General features: G+C 38.8%; 1 pseudogene; it reads right to left on the minus strand.

Moving 5' to 3' along the window:
- Nucleotides 1–2965: 2965 nt before the first annotated feature.
- The window catches only part of LOC138843738 (exonuclease V-like), a 39465-nt pseudogene continuing 25542 nt past the window's right edge, over nt 2966–16888 (minus strand).

The following is a 16888-nucleotide window of genomic DNA, read 5'->3' on the forward strand; positions in this document are numbered from 1 at the left end:
CAGAACTGCCACTACTCAGTTAATACTCTTATTAAAGAAAAGAATTTGCTAAATGTGTAAGAATGTCTAGATTTCCTGGAAGTAAAGTTAGCTCTCAAGCAGTAAAAAATATAAAATTACCTAAAACCTAATGGTCCCTCAGTCAGCAGTGTATATTTGTATTGGATCAGAGAATATACATAGCCAGAAAGCAGTGTAGAGATAACAATGTTCTATCTGTGGTAGACAGATTAATTACCCCCAATGGTGATGACCTATCAGAAATTTATACATGTATTATCTTACACAGCAATAAACTGTAGATGTGATTATGGTGAGCAGCTTGAATTGGAGGAGATTGTCTAACATGGTTTAGGCGGGCACAGTGAAAATATAGAGTCCTTAAAAGAGGAAGAGGCAGAACAGCAAATCATTGTGATGCTATATGAAGTGACTTATTCCATCTTCATTGGCTTTGAATATGAAGGAAGGGAACCACCAGCCAAAAAGCGTAGGCAGCCTGCTTAAGCAAGAAAGAAAATGAAAAATTTCTCCCTGAGAGCCTCCAACAAAATGCATATCCTACCAAAACCCTGACACTAGTGAGATTTGTTGGACTCCTCATGTCAAGAACTATAAGAAAATAGATTTCATTGTTTAAAGCCACTGACTGTATGTCAATTTGTTATAACAGCAATAGGAAACTAAAACAACATCACCCCTGAATCATTCTACAACCAAATCACTCTGAAGTGATTCATTTTAGCCTGCCACACTTGTCTTCAGTGTATACAACCATGATCAAACATTGGTAGCACATGTGTTACATTTACAAACCACACAGCTAGATATTGGAGCTATTGATTTTATATTTTCAGGAACTTCAAAATTGTTTATAGAGAACCGAAAAATAAGATTTTCAGAAGTCATTCAGTTCTCTTTATTGATATCTGAATAACAATGAGCCAATTCCACAAAACAAAATTCCTTAATGCTATTTCCTGTTGGCATTCTTGCCTAATTGAGCAACTTCAATAACCTCTAATCCAGTCACTCTTGATTGCATATTTCTGGTTTTCAAATATGGCAGAATTCATTCTTACTAAATGCATATGCAATACCATAACATCAAAGACAGTACCATCAATCTTAAATCCAGAACTCATATATATTTATGATTCAATTAACTTGCTATTTCTCTGCATTGTGTCAAAGAAGAAAATATCTTAGTTCTCATCAAAGACGTGCTTCAGTTTCCTTTCTTTCTTTTTTTTTTTTTTTTTTTTTTTTGGACAGACAGAGTTAGTGAGAGAGAGAGACAGAGAGAAAGGTCTTCCTTTTCCTTGGTTCACCCCCAAATGGCTGCTACGGCCTGCATGCTGCACTGCTCAGAAGCCAGGAGCCAGGTGCTTCCTCCTGGTCTCCCATGCGGGTGCAGGGCCCAAGCACTTGGGCCATCCTCCACTGCCATCCTGGGCCACAGCAGAGAGCTGGACTGGAAGAGGAGCAACCAAGACAGAATCCGGCACCCCAACCGGGACTAGAACTCGGGGTGCCGGCGCCACAGGCTGAAGGATTATCTAAGTGAGCCACGGCACCAGCCTGTTCCCTTTAATACAAAAAATACTCATGTGTCCATTTAAGCTCTGGAATATCACTGTGTCTATCACTAAATAGTAGAAACTCAGTACAATGGGGTTTTATATGGAGCAGTATTTTTTCTATGCCTTGCGGGAAAACAGAAATAGATGGGGACTGGCACTGTGGCATAGTGGATAAAGTCACTGCCTGTGGTGCTGGCTTATAAATGGGCACTGGTTCAAGTACTGGATGCTCCACTTCCAATCCAGTTCCCTGATGATGTGCTTGGGAAAGCAGCAGAAGATGGCCCAAGTCCTTTGGCCCTAGCACCCATGTGGGAGACCCAGAAGAAGCTCCTGGCTCCTGACTTCAGCCTGGACAAGTTTCAGCTGTTGCAGCCATTTGTGAAGTAAACCATTGGATGGAAGATCCTCTCTCTCTCTTTCTCTCTCTCTCTCTTTCTCTCTCTCTCTCTCTCACTTTCTCACTCTGCCTATCAAATAAAGAAATAAATCTTTAAAAATTCAGATGTAGAAAATGCAGAGATTCGATGATTTGTCTTCAGGAAAGTATTCTCTTTCTGTATTATCACAACTACACTTGAAGTATTTGTGTGTGTGTATGTGTGTGTGTGCGTGTGTGTTTTGACATTTTATTTCATTATATAAATGTAGACAGCCTTGCCTAAGAAAGAAAGCAAAGAGTTATCAGTAACTGGACACTTTTCTTAAAAAATATCGTTTTCTGGAAGACACCCTGCTGCAGTCATAATGAGTGTTCATCTCTTTGGTAACTTCCAGCAAAGGTTTATGTATAACCTCATATCTCCTCCAGTCCTCCATAAGCCTTTCTCCTGGGTTTAAAAGTACTTAGAGGTTGCATAAATTAAAAAATAACCAAAATTGAGGCTGGCACTGTGGCACAGTAGGTTAACCCTCTGCCTGTGGCGCCGGCATCCCATATGAGCACAGTTCTAGTCCTAGCTGCTCCTCTTCCAACTCAGCTCTCTGCTGTGGCCTGGGAAAGCAGTGGAAGATGGATCAAGTCCTTGGGCCCCTGCACCCCCGTGGGAGACTGAAGGAGTCTCCTAGCTCCTGGCTTCAGATTGATGCAGCTCCATCCATTGCGGCCATTTGGGGAGTGAACCAGCGGACAGAAGACCTTTCTGTTTCTCTCTTTCACTGTCTGTAACTCTACCTCTCAGATAATAAATAAAAATTAAAAAGATTAAAATAACCAAAATAAAAACTTATATTCCATGAAAGCCAAACTTATAGATGAGTCCCCTTTTACTAAGGTTTATCAGGAATTTTAGAGGGCTCAAAACTCCTCTATTTTTTTTTTTTTGCCTTTTTTTTCTGGCTTGGGGTTCCAGTGTGGAGTGGATCATGACACTGCACTTCCTTCATCTGCAGATGTCATTATAGCTGCTTGTGTGGCCCTTCCAAGGCTCTTCCACAGCAACCATTTGAGGTTCTCAGTGGCCCATCAAGTAGACCATACAATGCTGCTCCTTACCTCTCACCTCTTTGTCTTCAAAGGCTACAGTTTCTGTACCAAGTAGTAATCTCCTGTAAATATTTCCAGTCTTCAGAATACAATAAGTGGGATGTCTGACAGGGTGAGTTCCATGAGGTCACTCAAAAACTTTACAGCAAAGCTTTCCTGCTGGGCACACCTCAGTACTGAAGGCACCAATGATTTGTCTGGATACAATTTTGTTTGGTGGATTAGGGCAGTGTGGGTCCCTTTCCCTTATATCTTGGCAACAAAGATAGGCTGACTTAAAAACAGTCTTTCTTTTTCTGACCTTCCAGAGGGAGCACAGGGTACCTGTGTGTCTTGAGTTCTGCCTGTTCTTAAGCCTTCGTAGATGCATAGCACAGCTCATCAATCACTCTAGCAAGAAGCATACCCTCCACTTCCCTAAACACTGGAAACTCACAGAGATACTCTTCTGACTGTAGTGTAGGAATTGCTATTATGTGGAAAAATTTAATTGCCCACGCATCTTTAGTGGCGATAAGGAGGGATAATCATAACATCATGAAATGCTAGTTTCTAGCTAGGTGGATGCTGGCACCAGAGTCTAAAACAGCTGCCTTCTCACGTTTCATGGAACCAGGAACCTCCTTTCCATAGATCATTTGCATTTCACATGAGCTCTCAGTAGACAGATTCTTTACAAATAGATCCTGAAGGTGGAATCTATGCATAGGTGATGAGACATGGAATCCATTTTTGCAGATATGTAAGGTGATGGGCTTGCCATCTTCCCCAGGGAATTTGGAAGAGGGGCCAGGGCTTGCTAGGTGAAACAATTGACTCTTAGGCATCTTACAGAGCCAGTAACTTTAGGAACTCAAAATCGCTCAAGTCTGAGTACATCTGCAGGTACTATCTTCTCTTCCCCAGTCTCAGATAAGGCACAACTGTGGATTGGGCAAGGGAATTCTTGGAAATTCTTCAGTCTTCCTCCTCATGGTGAAGTGCAGAGATGAAATACAAGGATTGTGATGCTTCTTCCTCTCTGATCCACACTGCACAGACTGTTGCCCACCCCAGATCCCGGCTAATTCTCGCCTTTTTCCTAAGGCAAACTCTCCATGGCTTCTTCATTTTCTCCATACCACAGGTTCAGTTAATTGATCCAGTCTCTGTTCACTTGGATGCTTCTCCAAATCCCGGACTCCATTGGCTAAGCTGTGGTCACAGAACAACTGCTGAGAGAAAGGGCTACTGGACAGGTTTTCCTCCATGCTCAGAACTTGGACTTTTTTTAAAGTTAAGTTTTATTTATTAATTTGACAGAGTGACAAGGAGAGCGGAGGAGGGTTTGGTGTGGAGATAACAGAGAGATACTCTACACACTGGTTTATTCCCCAAATGGTTTCAATGGCCAGATCTGGGCCAGATCAGAGCCAGGAGCCAAGATCTTCACCAGGTCTTCCATGTGGGTGGCAGAGGCCAATATACTTGGGTCATCACCCACCGTCTTGCCAGGTACGTTAGCAGGGAACTGGATCAGAAGCAGAGAAGCCAGAACTCATATCAGCACTCCAGAACAGGAGTTAAGCCATTACAAAGTGGTGGCTTAATCTGCTGGACCAAAGCATCAGCCTCTGCAAATGTGACTTTAATTATCCTGTTTAAAAATATTGGAATGAAATCCACTATCATATCCATACTCCAGGCAAGAGGGTAGAATAAACACTAAATAGTAAAGGAGAAGAAATTACGTGTCAACTGAATTTTACGTAAGGTTTCCAGAAGTTCCCTGGTGACAATTAACAAACATTTCATTATCCAGAAACCAGTCATATGACTATACCAGTAACAAAGGATTTTGAAAATGTCACCACCATTGTTTGGTATTAATATGAAGTTATTAATTAAAATAAGAAGTGAGAGGAACACGTTTTGGAGAAAAATAGTACTCTTTGCTGACCCTTGCTTAGAGCTAGATGGTCAACCTAGATAGTTAAATGACTAATTGATAGATAGACAAATGATCACATTTAGTCATTATAAATATATAATAGAAAGTAGTACATCCTGTGTTTCATCAACAAGAAATACAATGTTTAGCACAATTCTCATTATAGTAATTATTTCTGTGAATGCTTTTCTTCTGTGTCAGCTACTCTATTAGATACATTTTTATATATACTGACTGAAGTTTAGGACAATACTATAGGCTATGTAATTGACCCAAGATTGCACGCCTGGTAAATGAGGGAAATTATTCCTGAGTCCATGATGTATCTGCTTTCCAATACTTGATGCTTAGTATGTGATAATTGTAAACAAATGAATTAGTTGCTCTACAGAATACATTCAATTTAGTTACCAAATGGAGTATTCAAACAATAAATTTGCATTGCAATAAATTTGCATCTATTTAAAATGAGAGTCATATTAACTTTGATCACAATAAATATGGCAAAAAAGTTTATAGTATTTTCCCTTCAGCAGAATTCAGTTAACAGTTCGGGCAGATGTGAAAGATATCAGACATGAAAGCTATAGATCTGTGAAATAACAAATACTATGTGTCACATTGAGTCCAAAGAAGAATCTACATTACCAGAGGCTTTTGGAAAATGACTGTCTGCATCTGTAGGCAGTTTAACTTTCTGCCAAGTTTCTCAACTTCTTTTGTTTACCAAGGGTACATTTTAAAATTAAACATCTTGAGAACTGGCGCCAGAGTTTGTGACATACAGCAGCATTTTGACATTCTTTTGGTTTCACAAAGAAACTGGTTATCTGCAATTCAGTAACACACAGCATGAAATCATGTTTCACTAGTTTATTTAATAATCTTGGTGTCAATTTTAAAAACACAAATTCTAACCTAGAAGTTTAGTGCTTCATGATTTTCAGAATTAGATGGTAGAAAATTGTTACTGTAATACTGAAAAACACTTTATATTTTGTCTTCACTTGTATATATTATTTTCCCATTGATATTATTAAATAAAGTTGGCAATGATAAGGTAATGAGGTCCTTTTACTTTCATCCTCAATAAACTTTTTAAAACTCTCATGTTAGTTCTTTATCATGAATTAATCATTTTCCTTCTTCATTCATCAAATGTTCATTGAGTACTTCCTATGTTTCATTTACTTAAAATGTCTGCCTTGTTTAACAGGTTTCACAGAGGATATTAAGTTGGTTCAGAAATGTAGATACTGGGATTAGATGACGTAGTCCAAGAAGAATGTGTGGACAGTGGTTCTTAACTTTGGTTACATGCCAGAATCATTTGCATTACTTTTGTAACTACACATCCTGGAGTCCATCTAAAAACTATTTAACAAAAAACTCTCCTAAGGGGACCAAGTGAGTCATTTGAAAACATATGTAGAAGATAATATTTCCACAAAATGTTGAGAGCTACTATGGAAGACATGAAAAAATAATATTATCACTCCAAAACACCAGTATTTAATATGTGGTTGTATGAGCAGTCAACAAATGAGCCAGGGAAGAAATTAAAAGAAAAATAATGAAGTCTTAGAGGAATAAGCATGTTTGCAGATTCAAGAATAAAATGATAATAAAAATGTATTTTAATCACAGAAGATTCCAGAAAGAAATGAAGATGGAGCCGGCACCGTGGCTCAATAGGCTAATCCTCCACCTTGCGGCGCCGGCACACCGGGTTCGAGTCCCGGTTGGGGCGCCGGATTCTGTCCCGGTTGCCCCTCTTCCAGGCCAGCTCTCTGCTATGGCCAGGGAGTGCAGTGGAGGATGGCCCAGGTGCTTGGGCCCTGCACCCCATGGGAGACCAGGAAAAGCACCTGGCTCCTGGCTCCTGCCAGGATCAGCGCGGTGCGCCAGCTGCAGCGGCGGCCATTGGAGGGTGAACCAACGGCAAAAAGGAAGACCTTTCTCTCTCTGTCTCTCTCTCTCACTGTCCACTCTGCCTGTCAAAAAAAAAAAAAAAGAAATGAAGATGACACTACAACATATCAAAAGTTATAGAATACAATCAAAGCAGTGTTCAGCCGGAAGCTTACAGTAACTGCTGCTTACATCAACAAACTAGAAAGGCATCAAATAAATGAGCTATCAATGCCTCTCAAGTACCTAGAAAAACAACAAACTATACCCAAAATTAGTAGGAGGAAAGAATTAATTAAAATTATAGAAGAAATAAACAAAATTGAAATAAAAAATGCAAAAGATCAGTGAAATAAAGATTTGGTTCCTCAAAAGAAAAAAAAAAATGATACACCATTGGCTCAACTAAACAGAAAACAAAGTCAGAAGACACAAATTAATAAAAATCAGAGATGAAAAAGGAAATGTAACAAAGAATACTACAGGATTAAAAACAATCATCCAGAATTACTGCAAACAGCAAAATGCCAACAAATTAGAAAATCTAGAAGAAGTGGATAGATTCCCAGACACACACAATCTACCAAAATTGAGTCACAAAGACATATAAAACTAAACAGATCAATAACTGAGAAGGAGGTTGAATAAGTAAGAAAGGCAGCCCGACAAAGTAAAGCCCAGTTTTCACTGTTGAATTCTACCAGATTTTAAAAGAACATGAATTCCAATTCTTCTCAATCTATTCAAAACAATTGAAATGGAGAGAATCCTCCCAAACTCTTTTTATGAGGCCAGCATCAACTTAATTTCTAAACCAGAAAAAGATACAGCAGAGAAATAGAACTATAGCCCAATATCTCTGATGAACAAAGATGAAAAAATCCTCAACAAAATACTAGCTAAGGGACCAGTGCAGTGGCATAGCAAGTAAAGCTTCCGCCTGCAGTACCAGCATCCTATATCAGTGCCAGTTCCAGTCCCACCTGCTCCACTTCTGATCCAGCTTTCTGCTATGGCCTGGGAAAGCAATATAAGATGGCCCATTTCCTTGGGCCCCTGCACCCACGTGGGAAGACGCAAAGGAAGCCCCTGGCTCCTGGCTTCAGATGGGTGCTGCTCTGCCTGGTCATCTAGGGAGCGAACTCTATCTCTCTGCCTCTGCTTCTCTCTCTGTATAACTCTGACTTTCAAATAAATAAATAAATAAATCTTAAAAAAGAAACAGTAACTAATCAAATCCAGCAACACATTAGAAAGATCATTCCCCCGGACCAAGTGGGATTTTTCCCTGGTATGCAGGGATGGTTCAACATACGCAAATCAATAAATGTGATATATCACATTAAGAAGCTGGAGAATTAAAACCATATGGTTATCTCAATAGATGCAGAAAAAGCATTTGATAAAATACAACATCCTTTCATGATGAAAACTTTAAGTAATTTGGGTATTGAAAGAACATTCCTCGGCCAGCACCGCGGCTCACTAGGCTAATCCTCCGCCTTGTGTCGCCGGCACACCTGGTTCTAGTCCTGGTCGGGGTGCGGATTCTGTCCTGGTTGCCCCTCTTCTAGGCCAGCTCTCTGCTGTGGTCAGGGAGTGCAGTGGAGGATGGCCCAAGTCCTTGGGCTCTGCACCCCATGGGAGACCAGGGTAAGTACCTGGCTCCTGCCATTGGATCAGCGCGGTGCGCCGGGTGCAGCGCACTGGCCATGGCAGCCATTGGAGGGTGAACCAAAGGCAAAGGAAGATCTTTCTCTCTCTCCCTCTCTCTCACTGTCCACTCTGCTTGTCAAAAAAATAAAAAAAAAAAAAGAAAGAACATTCCTCAACATAATCAAGGCAATTTATGACATACCCACTGTCAGCATCTTATTGAATGGGGAAAAAAATGGAAGCATTTCCACTTGTCCACCAGACAAGAATGCCCACTTGCACCATTGCTATTCAATACAGTCGTGGAAGTTTTAGCCTGATCCATTAGACATAAAAAAAATCAAAGGGATACAAATTGGAACAGAGGAAGTCAAACTATCATATATAGGAGAACCAAAAAACTCCACTGAAAGACTATTGGAACTCATAAAAGAGTTTGATAAAGTGGCAGGGTATGAAATTAACACACAAAAATCCAAAATCTTTGTATACACAGACAATGCTATGGCTGAGCTTCTAAGATAAATCCCAGTCATCATAACTACAAAAAGTATCAAATACCTTGGAATTAATTTAACAAAGGATGTCAAAGATCTCTACAATGAAAATTATAAAACCTTAATGACAGAAATAGAAGAAAAATCTTCCATGGATGTGTATTGCAAGAATCAATATCACCAAAATGTCCATATTACATAAAGCAGTTTGAAATTCACTGTGATCTCAATCAAATATAAATAACACTATTCACAGATCTACAATATGATGTTAAAATACATAGGAAAACACAGAAAACCCCAAATAGCTAAAGAAATGACATGCAAAAAAAAAGCAAAGCCTGAGGGATCACGTATCAGATTTCAAGACATACTCCAGGGCATTTATACTCAAAACAGCCTGGTACAAGCACAAAGAGACATGTAGAGCAATATAACACAACAGAAATTCCAGAAATCTATCCAAGTATCTACATCCCTTTGACAAACTAAAATCAATCCCTAGAGAAAGGATAGTATCTTTAATAAATTATGCTGGAAAAGTTGGATCTCCATAAACAGAAGTATGAAACAAGATCCCAACCTACACCTTATACAAAAATCAACTCAAAGTGATTCAAAGATTTGAATCTACAACCTGATACCATCAAATTGCAAGAGGAAAACATTGGGGAAACTTTACAAGACACTGGTATAAGGGGATTCCAATTCAATCCCATCAAGGTGTCATGTACCAATTCCATCTCACTAGTTAAAGTTTCAGTTCACAATTGATCATACTGATAGGTCTGAGAGTCAAAGGGATCATATAAAAAAGACTAGTGTCTGCAAATACTAACTGATATAATTAAAAAGGAGAAAACAATCCAACATGGAAAGTGGGATACACAGCAGACTCATAGAATGGCAGATGTCCTAAACAGCACTCTGGCTTCAGAATCAGCCCTCAAGGCATTCGGATCTGGCTAAAACCCAATGAGAGTATTTCAGGCATGGAAAGCCAAGACACGCTGACAAAAACAAAAACAAAAAACAAAAAACCCTAAATGAAAGATCTCTGTGAGTGAGATCCCAGTGGAAAGAATGGGCCATCAAAGAAGGAGGTACCTTTCTCTGAAGGGAAGAGAGAACTTCCACTTTGACTATGGCCTTGTCTATATAAGATCAGAGTTGGCAAACTCTAGAGGCTTGCATAGCCTTGGCAGCTCATGACAAGAGCCTAGGGTGATTGATGCCATAAACAAGAGTGTCAATTGTTAAGTCAACAATAGGAGTCACTGTGCACTTACTCCCCATGTAGGATCTCTGTCCTTAATGTATTATACTATGTGAATTAATGGTATAAGTAGTACTCAAACAGTACTTTATACTTTGTGTTTTTGTATGGGTGCAAACTGTTGAAGTCTTTACTTAATAAATATTAAATTGATCTTCTGTATATAAAGATAATTCAAAATGAATCTTGATGTGAATGGAAGGGGAGAGGGAGTGGGAGATGGGAGAGTTGCGGGTGGGAGGGAAGTTATGGGGTGACAAGTCCATAGTAATCCAAAAGTTGTACTTTGGAAATTTATATTTATTAAATAAAAGTTAAAAAAAGACACTGGTATAGGCAAAGATTTATTGTAAAAGATCCTAGAAGCACAAGCGATCAAAGCCAAAATTGACAAATGGGATTACATCAAGCTGATGAACTTCTGTGCTGCAAAGGAAATACTCAGGAAAGAGAAGTGGCAACCAACAGAATGGGAGAAAATATTTGCAAATTAATAAAATTAGGCAACTGATAAAACATTAATATCCAGAATCTATAAATGCTCAAGAAACACAAAAGCAATAAAACAAACATTCCAATTAAGAAATGGGCAAAAGACTTGAACAGGAATTTTCCAAAAGAGGAAATTCAAATAGCCAACAGACAAATGAAAAAATGCTCAATAACACTGGCCACTGGGAAACACAAATCATAACCACAATGAGGTTTCATCTCACCTAATTAGAATGGCTCTCATACAGAAATGAACACATAATAATATCTGGAGAGGATGTGGAGAAAAAGGTACCCTAATTGTAATCAAGTACAACCATTGTGGATGACAGTATCTATCTACTTCAGAAAGCTGAAAATAGATCCACCATATGCCCCTGCAATCCCACTCCTGGGAATTTACCCAAGCAAAAAGAAATAAGTATATGAATGAGTTATCTGTACCCCTATGTTTATTGCAGCTCAATTCACAATAGCTAAGATATGGAATCAACAAAGATAACCATCGACTGATGACTGAATAAAGAAATCATGGTGGCCGGCGCCGCGGCTCAATAGGATAATCCTCCACCTAGTGGCGCCGGCACACCGGGTTCTTGTCCTGGTCGGGGCGCTGGATTCTTTCCCAGTTGCCCCTCTTCCAGGCCGGCTCTTTGCTGTGGCCCAGGGAAGGCAGTGGAGGATGGCCCACGTGCTTGGGCCCTGCACCCCATGGGAGACCAGGATAAGTACCTGGCTCCTGCCTTCACATTGGCGCGGTGCGCCGGCCACAGCACACCGGCCATGGCGGCCATTGGAGGGTGAACCAACAGCAAAGGGAGGACCTTACTCTCTGTCTCTCTCTCACTGTCCACTCTGCCTGTCAAAAAAATAAATAAATAAATAAAAGAAATCATGGTATGTGTATATTATGGGATACCACCCAGCTATCAAAAAGAATGATAACCTGTCTTTTGCAACAACATGGTTGCAATTGGAAACCATTATACTTAATGAAATAAACCAGTCCTAAAGAGACAAATAATGTATGTTTTCCCAGGTCTGTAGTAACTAATAGTGTACTAAAAATGAGCAACTTAATATGTTATCCCTCTTAGTATTTTTTTTGTTTGTTCTACTTAATACTTTTGGATGAATACTGTAATAAATACACAATTATTCTTAAATGCTGAAACTTAACTGAAAAGTGATCGCTGTTAAATATAAGAGTGGGAATAAGAGAGGGAACAGATGTGCAATTCGGGACATGCTCAAGCTGACTTACCTCAAACGGTAGAGTTAGAGCCATACCAGGGGATTCCAAGTCAATCCCATCAAGGTGGCATGTACCAATGCCATCTCACTAGTCCCAGTGATCAATTTCTGTTCACAATTGATCATAATGATAGGACTAAGAACCAAAGGGATCACAAAAACAAGAATAGTGTCTGCAAATACTAGCTGATAGAATCAAAAAGGGAGAGAATGATCCAACATGGGAAGTGAGATATATAGCAGACCCATAGAATGGCAGATGTCCTAAACAGCACTCTGGCCTCAGAATCAGACCTCAAGGCATGCGGATCCAGCTGAAATGCCCATGAGAGTATTTCAGGCATGGAAAGCCAAGACACTCTGGGGGATAAAAAAAAACCTAAATGAAAGATCTCTGTGAGTGAGATCCCAGTGGAAAGAACGGGTCATCAAAGAAGGAGGTACCTTTCTCAGAAGGGAGGAGAGAACTTCCACTTTGACCATGGCCTTGTCTAAAAATTATCAGAGTCAGTGAACTCAGGGGGCTTCCATAGCCTTGGAAGCTCATGACAAGAGCCTAGGGTGATTACTGATGCCATAAACAAGAGTGTCAATTGTTAAATCAACAACAGGAGTCACTGTGCACTTACTCCTCATGTAGGATCTTTGTCCTTTGTGTGCTGTACATTGAGATTTAATGCTATAACTAGTACTCAAACAGTATTTTTCACTTTATGTTTCTGTGTGGGAGCAAACTGTTGAAATCTTTACTTAATGCATGCTAAACTGATCTTCTGTATATAAAGAGAATCGAAAATGAATCTTGATGTGAATGGAAGCGGAGAGGGAGTGGGAAAGGGGAGGGTTGTGGGTGGGAGGGACGTTATGGGGGGAATCCATTGTAATCCATAAGCTGTACTTTGGAAATTTATATTCATTAAATAAAAGTTAAAAATAAAATAAAATAAAATAAAATGTTAAAAAATGTAATATTTAGGCATGAAATTGACATTTTTAGTTTTGAAGTTTATTTATATCCCTTTCTTTACTGTTGTGGAACAGTGCTTTTCGCTTATTATTACTTGTTGAACTCTTTACTTAGTGTTGGATTAATCTTATGAATACAAAGTACACTGAAATTAGATCATCATTAAAATTAATAAGACATGGGAGAGAAAGTAGGAGAAAACTGAGAAGCATGGAGTGAGGGCAGAGTGGGAAGTATCACTATGTTCCTGTATTTATGAAATATATGAAATTTGTGTATCTTAAATAAAATTTTAAAAAAAGGATTCAAGCATTACCAAAATTATAAGTATGCTAAAGGATTTTTATTTTCTGTTTACAGACTATCATTTCATATCCCCTTCAATAACTATTTTAATAAGAGTTTTATTCTTACCACTCCATTGAGATTTTCTTGTAAATGTCAAAGCAGATGCTTTGTAGTAAATTAGCTGCTACTTCTAGGTTTTTCCATTGGGCATCTTGGGAACATTTGACATAATTGCCTCTACACTCTATCTTGACACAGAAGACTTCTGGGATTCCAGATCCTCTTTGCTTTTCACTTATTTCAAAAGTTACTTCTTATCAACATTGGCCCATATTGCTCTGTTCAACTTACAAATATGTAAGTATGCAGTGTTGCCAATATGGACAGCTTTATGTTTGCTGTGGAAATTTTTAAAGGCTATTTATTTGTTTAACCCAAAAGCAGAGAGAGAGAGAGAGAGAGAGAGAGAGAATCCTCTATCCACTGATTCATTTCCCAGATGGCTGCAGCAGTTAGGTCTGTTCCAGGCTGAAGCCAGGAGCTTGGAACACCATCCTGGTCTCCCACTGGGGTGACTAAATCCCAAATACCTGGGCAATCTTCTGTTGATTTCCAAGATGCGTTATCAGAAAGCTGAATGAAAAGTAGCAATTTTGGAACTCAAACAGGTGCTCCAATATGGGATGCTCATGTCATAAACAGTTGCTGAATGTGCTGAGTCCACAACGCTGGATCCTGAAAGTATGTTTTCTAGATGATCTTAAGCAATTCCATAGCTTGTAAGGTACTCACACATGCATGACTCTCAATTTCATATCTGTAGCCCACACATTTCTCTGTAACTGCATATATGCACACTCAGTTGTGCAATTGACATTCTGTGTAAACACTTAATTTGTATTTCATGTCTAACTTGATAAGAATAGAACTCACCGTTAATATCCTCTCCTTCAAAAAAAGTTTCCTTTCAGTCCCTATTTCCATATACCAAGAACAAACACTCAATGAATCAAAACAAAGCTAGTAGTTATTCACTATTCTCTCTTTCTCTTTCCTGTTCATGTTCAACTAAACAGGAAATCCTGCTGAGTCTTTGTATAAAATGTATCCAGATTTGGGCACCTTTGCCACTGCCATGACTAACACAGGAAAGCAAGCTCTGTCATTCCTTGTTTGGTTGACTGCAGCAGTTTTCTCACTGTTTTCCATACTGGTAGTCTCCTCAAGGCAACCACCATTATCTTTCAGAACTTGAAGCAACTCGTATTAATTCCTCCACTTGAAACACACTATGACATCCAGTTATGTCCAGAATAAAATACAATTCTTACACACAAGGCCTTATATGATTCATCTCCTGCCTATTGTCAGTTTTATCTCATATCTTTTCATGATAGAGACCTTTATAAAAGGGGACATGTATATAAAATGAAAGAAGCAAGGTGCAGTGGATACTCTGCTGATAGGACACATCTCATGTTGGAATGCTTGGGTTTGATTCCCACCTTTGGATCATGAATCCAGCTTGCTATCAGTGCATATCATTGGAGGCACCACGTGTTGGCTCAGAAAATCGGGTTCCTGCCAAGCACATGGGAGACCTGCATTTTGCTCCTGGCTCCAGGCTTTGACCCAGGCCCATCCTTAGCCATTGCCATTTGAATAGTAAATCGGAAGGTGGATCTGTCTCTCATCTGCCTTCCTGCCTCTAAAATAAATAAAAAGTGATTTTAAAATATCAAGATAGGTGGTAGACGGATCGTGTATGCACGCCTCAATCACATTAGCCTACTTTAGATTTGCTAAGCGTGTCAAAACTACTCCTGCTGGAGCCATTTACACAAGCCTCTCCTTTGGCAAAGCTCCTCTGATCTTTTCACAGTTAGTGGTTTCTAGTCTTTTATCTCTGTTAAATAATGCATCTTCAGATAGGCCTCTCATAGTGATAAATCTGAAGTTATCTTCCAGGTGTTGCTTAATAGATTAAGTCACATTTTTCTGCATAGGCTTCTTTATGTTTAAGAAATTTTGCTGAAATATAATGTCTATCTACCTAAAATTGAAAAAAAATTGCAAGCATAGAAATTACTTGTTTACATTTTGTTGGGTTATTTATTATTTATTTGTTGGGATATTTTCTTCTGAAGCACAGATCAGCATTTAGTGGAGGTTGTTAAATGTGTATGTGAAGAAAATATCTTCTCATCAATTTCTACAGATAGTGTTATTAGACCACAGCTAATTCATCCAATCATGTATATATTGCTAAAGTTTCTTTCCTGCTAGAACAGCAGTTTTAAGAGGCTGTGATCACCAGTGTGCTGCCAGAAGGGATGCCTGCACCCACATCAGAGTGCCTGGTTTGAGTCCTGGCTCTATTCCGCAGCCCAGCTTCCTGCCAGTGTGCACCCTCAGGGGCAGCACTGACGGCTCAAGTACTTGTGTCCCTATTACTCAGGTATGAGATACATATGTGTCCCTGGCTCCTTGCTATGGCCTTCCAGCCCTACATGTTTTGAACAATTGTGGAGAAAACTAGTGGATTGGAGATCTCTTCCTGTCTCTTTCTTTCTCCCTCTCTCTGCCTTTAAATAAAGAGAAAAAATTAAAAATTGAAAACTAATAGACATCATATGTCTCTAAACCTAAAATATTTATCATCTAGCCCTTCAATGAAATGTTTATCAACTTCTATATTAGATGCAATAGAAAAGTCATATATTATTTTCTATCATAAAAATATTACATAAGTAAATAGGAAATGCATATGTTGGCTTGCGGTTCTAATTTTATAATTTCATATAATAATAGTAGAATGGTGAGCATAAGAATGTCTATGTTTTAACTTATGGCATTCTCATTTTATGGTTGAAGTTGATAAACATGCTTAAGCATGCTTCTGGTTCCAATTCAACACATTTTTTCACCATTGAAGAGGAAGCGTGATGAGTAACCATTCCCCTCCCAGCATTAATTCTAGTTGCTACTAATATTAGGTACTGAAATAGCAAAGTTACATAGAAACAGAGACTAGATAAATTTACTTGTGCAGGACCGATGTGGCCATCCACTCTCAGGGAGCCAACTGAATGAAAAAAATTGAAGTACTTTCAAAGTTAGTCCTAATATTTTTGTTTGTTTTAAGAATATTAGAATTGACAGAGCATGCCAAATTCAAATTTCCCATTTAATTTCAAACTTTACCATGTAAACCCAAGTCAATCTTCGTTTTAGGAATTATTGTTTATTACTAAATAGCCAGTGAAGCTACTATGTTTCTGATTTGTTAGCGGAACATCAAGAAAAGGAATCTGATGCTGTATTTAGTTATGTGGAACAATAAAATCTGCAAACTGCTAATTGACAGAAGTTTCAGCCAAATCCAAAATTCTTTATTAGAAAAAAACTTTTAGAAAAGAAATAGAGAAATGAGCCAAACTGTTTGTTTTTTGATATCATTGCCCGGTCTATTGCTATATCAGATATTACTTAGGTAGACCAAAAATTCTTATTTTACTGAAGATGTTATTTTTCATTGAACAAATGGC

The sequence above is a fragment of the Oryctolagus cuniculus genome, chromosome 9, assembly GCF_964237555.1.
Source record: "Oryctolagus cuniculus chromosome 9, mOryCun1.1, whole genome shotgun sequence".
NCBI lineage: Eukaryota > Metazoa > Chordata > Mammalia > Lagomorpha > Leporidae > Oryctolagus > Oryctolagus cuniculus.